Source organism: Enhydra lutris, unplaced genomic scaffold (genome assembly GCF_002288905.1).
Source record: "Enhydra lutris kenyoni isolate GAN:26980312 unplaced genomic scaffold, ASM228890v2 scaffoldscaffold2, whole genome shotgun sequence".
NCBI lineage: Eukaryota > Metazoa > Chordata > Mammalia > Carnivora > Mustelidae > Enhydra > Enhydra lutris.
The window spans coordinates 54,996,787-55,006,006 of NW_019154086.1; positions in this window are offsets into that span (position 1 = coordinate 54,996,787).

Consider the following 9,220-nt stretch of genomic DNA (forward strand, 5'->3'; position numbering starts at 1 on the left):
AAAAAGAGTCTGGAAGTTTTCCTTCTGCTTCAATTTTTTTGAAACAGCTTCAGGAGAGTAGGTGTTATTTCTTCTTTGAAAGTTTGGTAGAATTCCCCAGGGAATCTGTCAGGTCCTGGGCTCTTGTTTTTTGGGAGGTTTTTGATCACTGCTTCAATCTCGTTACTAGATATTGGTCTATTCAGGTTGTCAATTTCTTCCTGGTTCAATTTTGGAAGTTTATAGTTTTCCAGGAATGCATCCACTTCATCTAGGTTGCTTAACTTATTGGCATATAACTGTTGATAATAATTTCTGATGATTGTTTCTACTTCTTTGGTGTTAGTTGTGATCTCTCCATTTTCATTCATAATTATATTAATTGGAGTCTTCTCTCTTTTCTTTTGGATTAGTTTGGCCAATGGTTTTTGATCTTATTGATTCTTTCGAAAAATCAGCCTCTATTTTTGTTGATGTATTCTGCTGCGTCTCTAGTTTCTATCTCATTGATCTGTACTCTAATCTTGATTATTCCCCATCTTGTGTGTGGAGTTGGCTTAATTTGTGGTTGATTCTCCAGTTCTTTGAGCTGTAGAGACAGCTGGTGTATTCTGGATTTTTCAATTTTTTTGAGGGAGGCTTGGAATGCTATGTGTTTCCCCCTTAGGACTGCCTTTGCTGTATCTCATAGGTTTTGGACCAAAGTGTCTTCATTCTCATTGGTTTCCATGAATTGTTTAAGTTCTTCTTTGATTTCCTCGTTGATCCAAGCATTCTTAAGCAAGGTGGTTTTAGCTTCCAGGTGTTTTAATTCCTTCCAAACTTTTCCTTGTGGTTGAGCTCCAGTTTCAAAGCATTGTGATCTGAGAATATGCAGGGAATAATCTCAGTCTTTTGATATTGGTTGAACCCTGAATTGTGACCTAGTATGTGATCTATTCTGGAGAAAGTTTCATTTGCACTGGAGAAGAATGAGTATTCTGTTGTTTTAGGGTAGAATATTCTGTATATATCTATGAGGTCCATCTGGTCTAATGTCTCCTTCAATGCTCTTGTTTCTTTATTGATTTTCTGCTTGGATGATCTGTCTATTATTGAGAGTGGCATGTTAAGATCTCCTACTATTAATGTATTCATATCAATCTTACTCTTTATCTTGATTAACAGTTTTCTTATGTAATTGGCTGCTCCCATATTGGGGGCATAAATATTTACAATTGTTAGATCTTCTTCGTGGATAGTCCCTTTAAGAATTATGTAGTGTCCTTCTGTATCTCTGACCACAGTCTTTAGTTTAAAATCTAATTTATCTGATAGGAGAATCGCTACCTCAGCCTTATTTTGAGGTCCATTAGCATGAAAGATGCTTCTCCAGCCCTTCACTTTCAGTCTGGATGTATCTTTAGATTCAAAATGGGTCTCTTGTAGACAACATATGGATGGGTCCTGTCGTTTTATCCAATCAGCAAACCTGTGTCATTTTATGGGCGCATTTAGGCCATTCATGTTGAGAGTGATTATTGAGAGATACGTTTTTATTGACATTGTGTTACCTGTGAAGTCTTTGTTTCTATAGATTGTCTCCATATATTTCTGTTCAATGATATTCTTGGGTTTTTTTCCACTTTTATAGAACCCCCCCTTAATATTTCCTGCAGTGCCAGCTTGGTGGTCACATACTCTTTTAAACCTTGCTGGTCTTGGAAGCTCTTTATCTCTCCATCCATTTTTAATGTCAGTCTTGCTCGATAAAGTATTCTTGGCTGCATGTTCTTCTCATTTAGTGCTGTGAATACATCTTGCCAGCCCTTTCTGGCTTGCCAGGTTTCTGTGGACAGGTCTGATGTTATTCTGATGGACCTTTCTCTGTACATAAGAAATCTCTTCCCCTTAGCTGCTTTCAAGAGCTCCTGTCTAAAATTACGATTCATCATTTTCACAATCAGGTGTCTTGAGGTCTTTCTAGATTCTATGACCTTGGGGGGAGACCTTTCTGCCTCCAGTACATGAATGCTGGTTCCATTCGCGAGATTGGGAAAATTTTCATGGATAATTTGTTCAACTACATCTTCTAGTCTTCTTTCTTTCTCCTCCCCATCAGGGATTCCAATAATTCTGATGTTGGAACATTTCATGGCATCATTTATTTCCCTAATTCTGTTTTCATGGCTTCTAAGCTGTTTGTTCCAGGCTTCCTCCTGATCTTTTTTCTCTATCTGTTTGTCCTCCAGATCACTAATTCTATCTTCTGCCTCAGTTACCCTAGCTTTTAGAGAATTTAGATTAAATTGGATGTCATTGATAGCATTGTTAACATCTTCTCTGGTGACTTTCACTTCTGCCCTAATCAATTCCATTTTGTCATCAAAACTTTCTCCAACCTAGCTATTGCCTGGATAATTGTTATCCTGAATTCCCTTTCCAACATACTATTTATGTCCATATCCAAAAGCTCTGATGGAGAAGGACCAGTCTCTGAATTTTTCTTCTGTTGGGTATTCCTCCTCCTAGTCATTTTGGTGAGACATGGCTGAATGGATGTGTAGCTGAATGTATCAACTGTAGTGCAGGCAAGGTGCACCCTGGAATGCTTCTGAGCAATTGGAAGTCACCATCAAAAAGAAAGAAAAAAGAAAAAAGAGACAGAGAGAGACAGGAAAGAAAAAGAGAAGACCCAGCCAGAATGGGCCCCAAACAAGATTTATGAAGTATACAAGGAAAAACAGACAAACAAAAAGACTGACAAAAGTAGATATCAAGAGAAAAAATAAATAGATTAAAAAAGATCCCTGTCAAAATGAACCCCAAGTATAAGATTTATATACTACCAGAACAAAAACAAATACACACTGATAGAAGAAAAAGATGGGAGAGTGGTTATAAATTCTCAGTGTGGGCAAGAAAGTTTATTTTTATTCTTCCTGGATGTATATTGATATCTTTGTTAAAGGACTCAACTTTCCTGAGATAAAGGGGGATTAAAACTGGTTTACATATAGGGGTAGCATTGATTGGGGGAAGGGGATTACCTTGAAGCTTCTCTCTATTATGAATATTAAAAAAATAAAATAAGATAAGGTAAATTAAAAAATAGAAAAGCAAAAGAAAAACACAAGTATATGTATCAAAAAAGTTCAGGTTAAAAGGTTATTATGGAATTTAATGTACTGAACATCTCATTGTGATGGTAAATAGGTTAAAGAGTTATAAAAAAATTAAAATGAAAAGAACCAGAATAGTAGGAATGAATTAAAAATAAAAGTTGTATCTATGAAGTAGTGTAGTTGTTCTCTTGTTTGTTTGTTTGTTTGTTTGTTTTGGCTGGCTTTCTGGGGGAGGGGCCTGCTGCGTGGTTTTTTAGGGAGTCTTGCTATAGTTGAGTCCTCCTGCCTCCATCAAGGGGCTGGGCTCCGAGGAAACTGGTTTTTCAAGCCTCTGTTCTCTGGAGGTTTTTGTTTGTTTGTTAGTTAGTTTTCTCTCTCCTTGGTGGCTTTTGGTGGTTCTTTGGAGGTTTAGAGGAAAGCAAACTGCACCCAGACCTCCCTCTCAGAGAGAAGCCTCAGTCTATTCCCCTCTGGGTGCTCCAGAGCACATAAATTCCCCCTCTGCTGCTGGCAGAGCAAGTCCCCAGTCATGGTCTCTAGGGTCACAGGAACTCTTGCTTGTACCCAAAACCATGAGAAATACTAGCTGTGGCTGTCTGGGCAGGTCCAGACCACCAGAGAGGTCCCACGCAGATAGCACATTGAGATTTTCATGCTGGCCTGGGCTGGGAGTGTTCGACTCTCCAGATCCTAGAGAATGCTAGCTAGCGCCCACCCGGACCTCTCAGGGGAGAGTGTGGGGCATGACTGAGACTCTGATCATGCAGTGGGCATGCAGAGTGCAAAAGGCTGTGGTTCTGCCTGCTGGCTTCCACCCCAGACCTCACAGGCACTGCCACCCAGATGCTTTCAGGCATGCTGGTGGCTCAGGGACCAAGACCAGGCTTCGCTGCACTCTCTGAGGGTTCTCTGCCAGCGGTGGCCATCCTGGGTCCATGGGCTTAAGTCCCTGTCCCTAACTGCCCAATTCCACCAATTTCCCCTTAAGATCTTTTGCTCTTTTTGAGTGCTTTCAACCAGACTCCAAGTTAATGCTGGTCCCCAATCACAGGGCACTCTCATATTGGGGTATTACTTTCCAGTGGGTCACTTTCCAATGGGTTTGGTGGTTCTCTCCCCCTTTTGTTTATCTTACGATATCAGTCTGATGTTCCCACTCTGATTTACCAGTCCACTGGGATCTTCTGCCCCCATAGAGATCCAGAAGTGTATAATTCTAATCTCAGGCTGATTTCATGGGTGATCAGAGTTCTTTCGTAGGTAATCAGCTCACTTTAGGGGACAGGTTGAAACAGTGTGTCCTATTTCTCTGCCATCTTGTCTCCTCCCTCCTTTATCAGTGGTTTTGAGCAATTTGATTACTGTATGCTTTGGTGTAGTTTTCTTCATATTTTTTGTGCCTGGAATTTTTTACATTTTTGGAGCTGTAGTTTTGTACCATTTATCAAACTAGGAAAATTTGTTTTGCTATTCTTTCCTCAAAAGTTTTTTCTTTTTTTTTTTTTTTTTTTTTTCTCTCTTTTGTCCTTTGGCGACTCCAAATTTATATATGTAGTCAAGCCTCTTGAAATTGGCCACAGTTCACTGATATTCCATTCTTTTTTTCTGTCTATCTTTAGCATAATTTCTATTTTCAAAGTCAATAATTTATTTCTTTAGCAATGTGTAATCTCCTGTTAATTATATTCAGTGTACTTTTCACTTCATATATTGTAGCATTCATCTTTAGAAATATAATTTGGGTCTCAGTTAATGTCTTCCATATGTTGAGTTAACCTTTGGAACATATGGATGATAGTAATATTGTAATGACTTTTAGTGTCTTCGTTCACTATATCATTCATCCGTGTTAGTTTTGAATTAGTTTTAATTGAATGTCTTCTTTCCTCATTGTGCACTGCATTTTCCTGTTTCTTTGTGTACTTTATATTTTTTGTAAATATTCATAACATAAAATGACCATTTTAACTACTTTTAAGTGTACAGTTTAGTGATATTAAGTACATTCTCACTGTTGTGTGCATTTTAGGTAGGTGTTTTATTACATATCATGTTATCTAGGTTCAAAAATAATGACAATTTCAATATTTATTGTTTTTATGTTTATTTGATATAGATATTTAAATATTAATATATTATATTTTATATTTTCCTGATTTTTCTGTGCTTATCCTTTCCCCCTTCCCTTTAGACTTTACACAGCATTCAAAGTTCTGTTTTTATTGTACTGGAAATCACATACTGCATACCTATTCTTTGAGATTTCCCTTCAGTATATATATACTTAAAATCTAAAATTAATCAATATTATCTTACCTAAAGAATTAAAATATCTTAGGACATTTTTACTCCAATTAATCTTCCATATAGGAGTTATATTATCTAGTCTTGAAATTTTACATGTTTTAAAAAAAAACTAGATATTATTATAATGGTTTATAAAAGCTTATTTATGTATTTAACAATTTTGTTTGTTCAGCATTTCTTCCTAAAACTTAGACCTTTTTGATATCACTTTCCTTCTTCTCTTCCTAAATTAAAAGTTTTTTCCAGAGTCTTGGTAGTGAGGTCTGTATTTGTTGGTAATAAGTTCTCAGTTTTTGTCTGTCTCAGGAAGAAGTCTTTATTTTCTCCTCATTTGTGAAAAATATGTTTTTCTGGATAAGTAAATCTAAACGGTTATTTTCCTTCAGTACTTTGAAGATATTGGATATCTGAAGTATTTAGAATAGGCATATACATAGAGATAGAAAGCAGATTAGTGATTGCCAGTGGCTATGGGTTGAGTACTTATGAGTATAGAGTTTCCTTTTAGAATGATGAAAATCCCCTGGAACTTGGTTGTAGTGATGATTTCTTTACATTGAGAATGTACCAAATGTGCAAATGTGAATTGTACACTTTAAAATGGGTAAAACTGGTGAAATTTAAGTTATGTATATTCGCCATAATAAAAAAAAGTACACTTCAGTTACTTGTTAACACCTGAGAGGAAATTACTTAGGCAATCTTACAAATAAGAGAATGGAATTTTTGGGGAAAGATTTTATTTATTTATTTGACAGAGAGAGAAATCACAAGTAGGCAGAGAGGCAGGCAGAGAGAGAGGAGGAAGCAGACTCCCTGCTGAGCAGAGAGCCTGACGTAGGGCTCGATCCCAGGACCCTGAGATCATGACCTGAGCTGAAAGCAGAGGCTTTAACCCACTAAGCCACCAGGCACCCCAAGAATGGGATTTTCACTTTATATTATTATTTTTTTAAATTTTGAGATGATTGGAGATACACGAGCCACTGTAAGAAATAAGCTAGAGATGGGGCACTTAGGTCACTCAATTGGTTAAATGGTCTGACTCTTGATCTTAGCTCAGGTGTTGATCTCAGGGTTTTGAGTTCAAGCCTTTCCTTGGTCTTGATGAAGTCCCAAAAGTTTATTTTTGCTTTTGTTTCCTTTGCCTTTGGAGACATATCTTGAAAGAAGTTGCTGTGGCTGATATCAAAGAGGTTACTGCCTATGTTCTCCTCTAGGATTCTGATGGATTCCTGTCTCACGTTGAGGTCTTTTATTCATTTCGAGTTTATCTTTGTGTACGGTGTAAGAGAATGGTTGAGTTTCATTCTTCTACACATAGCTGTCCAATTTTCCCAGCACCATTTAGTGAAGAGACTATCTTTTTTCCACTGTATATTTCTTCCTGCTTTGTCAAGATGATTTGACCATAGACTTGAGGTTCCATATCTGGGCTCTCTACTCTGTTCCACTGGTCTATGTGTCTGTTTTTACGCCAGTACCATGTTGTCTTGGTGATCACAGCTTTGTAGTAAAGCTTGAAATCAGGTAACATGATGCCGCCAGTTTTGTTTTTGTTTTCAACATTTCCTTAGCAATTCAGGGTCTCTTCTAATTCCAAATTTTAGGATTATTTGCTCCAGCTCTTTGAAAAATACTGGTGGAATTTTGACCGGAATGGCATTAAAAGTATAGATTGCTCTAGACATTTTAGACAATGTTTATTCTTCCTATCCAAGAGCGTGGAATGGTCTTCCACCTTTTTGTGTCTTCTTCAATTTCTTTCATGAGTGTTCTGTAGTTCCTTGAATACAGATCCTTTTCCTCTTTGGTTAGGTTTATTCCCAGGTATCTTATGGTTCTTGGTGCTATAGTAAATGGAATCGATTCTCTAATTTCCCTTTCTGTATTTTCATTGTTAGTGTATAAGAAAGCCACTGATATCTGTACATTGACTTTGTATCCTGCCATGTTACTGAATTGCTGTGGAGTCTCTTAAAAAAAGAAGAAATAATCTAGAGATCCTATGCACCTTAACCCTATTTTTTCCAATAGTAACATTTTGTAAAACTATACTATAATAATTACTATTTTATTTTATTTTTTTAACATCTTAATTTAATTTTATTTTTTTCAGTGTTCTAAGATTCATTGTTTATGCACCACACCCTGTGCTCCTTGCAATACATGCTCTCCTAAATACCCACCACCAGGCTCAACCATCCCTTCACCCCCCCTCCCTTCCAAAACCCTCAGTTTGTTTCTCAGAGTCCACAGTCTCTCAAAATCACTATTATATTGACATTGACATTGATCAAGATATAAAGCAGTTTACTCATGTTCTTTTCAAATAGGAACAGATTTCTTTTTTTCCTTTCTCATCTGTAGCTTCCCCCCCGCCCCCTGCCTTTTTGCACTGGCTAGAACTTTCAACACCCTGAATAAGAGTTCTGAGAATAGGCATCCTTGCCTTGTTCACTACTTAAGGTGCAAAACATCCAGTCTTCAACAATTAATTATAAGGTGAGATGTAGGTTTTTATAGATGCCCTTTATCAAAATGGGGAAGTTTCCTTTATTGCTATTTTTTGAAAGTTTTGATCACAAGTTTGTGTTATGGCAGTAGGTGTGTTGAAGTCCTATCACTGGTGTGACTGTGTTAAGAAGTAGGTCTTTAGCTGTCTTAGGCAAGATGGTCGGAGAAATAGCAGGCTGAGATGACATCAGGTAGCAGGAGATCAGCTAGATAGCTTTTTTAACCATTGCGAACACCTACAAATCCAATGGGAAATCGAAGAGAGGAAGAACAACAATTCTAGAAACAGAAAATTGATCACTTTCTGAAAGGTAGGACCTGCCGAGAAGTGAACCAAAGTTATGGGAAGTTAGACCACAGGGGCAGGGGCCAGCTCCCGGCAAGCAGTGGAGCAACAGAGCACAAAATCAGGACTTTTAAAAGTCTGCTCCATGGAGGGACATCGCTCCAGAGGCTAAACTGGGGGGAAGCCCACATGGGGTCAGCGTAACCCCGGGTCCTGCAGGGTCACAGAAGGACTGAGGGTGTGTGAGTGCTGCAGAGCTCTCAGGTATTAGAGCGGGGAAGCCGGCTACAGCAGCAAAACCAAGGAGTGAGCTCTCAGCTTGGGGTTACCTTGAACCGGTCACAGGCTGGGTGGCTTGGAGCATGGCCGGAGGCCACAGAGACGGAAGCGACCGGGCCACTTTTCTCCAAGTGAGAGCGATTGAGCACTTTCCTCCAAGTGCCACCAGAGGCCAGGGAGACAGGGGCAATTGGGCGCTTTTCTGTGAGGGCACACTGAGGAGCGGGACCCCGAGCTCTCAGCTCCTCCATGCCAGAGATTGGGAGGCCGCATCTTCATTCTCATCCTCTGGAACTCTATAGAAAGTGCTCAGGGAACAAAAGCTTCCAAAAGCAAACCCCAGCGGATTACTTAGCCTGGCCCCTGGTAAGGGTGGGGCAATTCCACCTGGGGCAAAGACACTTGAGAATCACTACAACAGGCCCCTCCCCCAGAAGATCAACAAGAAACGCAGCCAAGACCAACTTCACTCACCAAGGAGAACAGTGGAATTCCAGAGGAGGAGAAAGCAAATCTTATCTGGACAAAATGACAAGGCGGAAAAACTCACCACAAAAAAAAAGAACAAGAGGCAGTAATGAAGGCTGGGGAACTAATCAATACAGACATTGGTAATATGAGAGATCTAGAGTTCAGAATGACGATTCTCAAGGTTCTACCCAGACTCGAAAAAGGCATAGAAGATATTAGAGAAACCCTCTCCGGAGAGATAAAAGCCCTTTCTGGAGAAATAAAAGAACTAAAATCT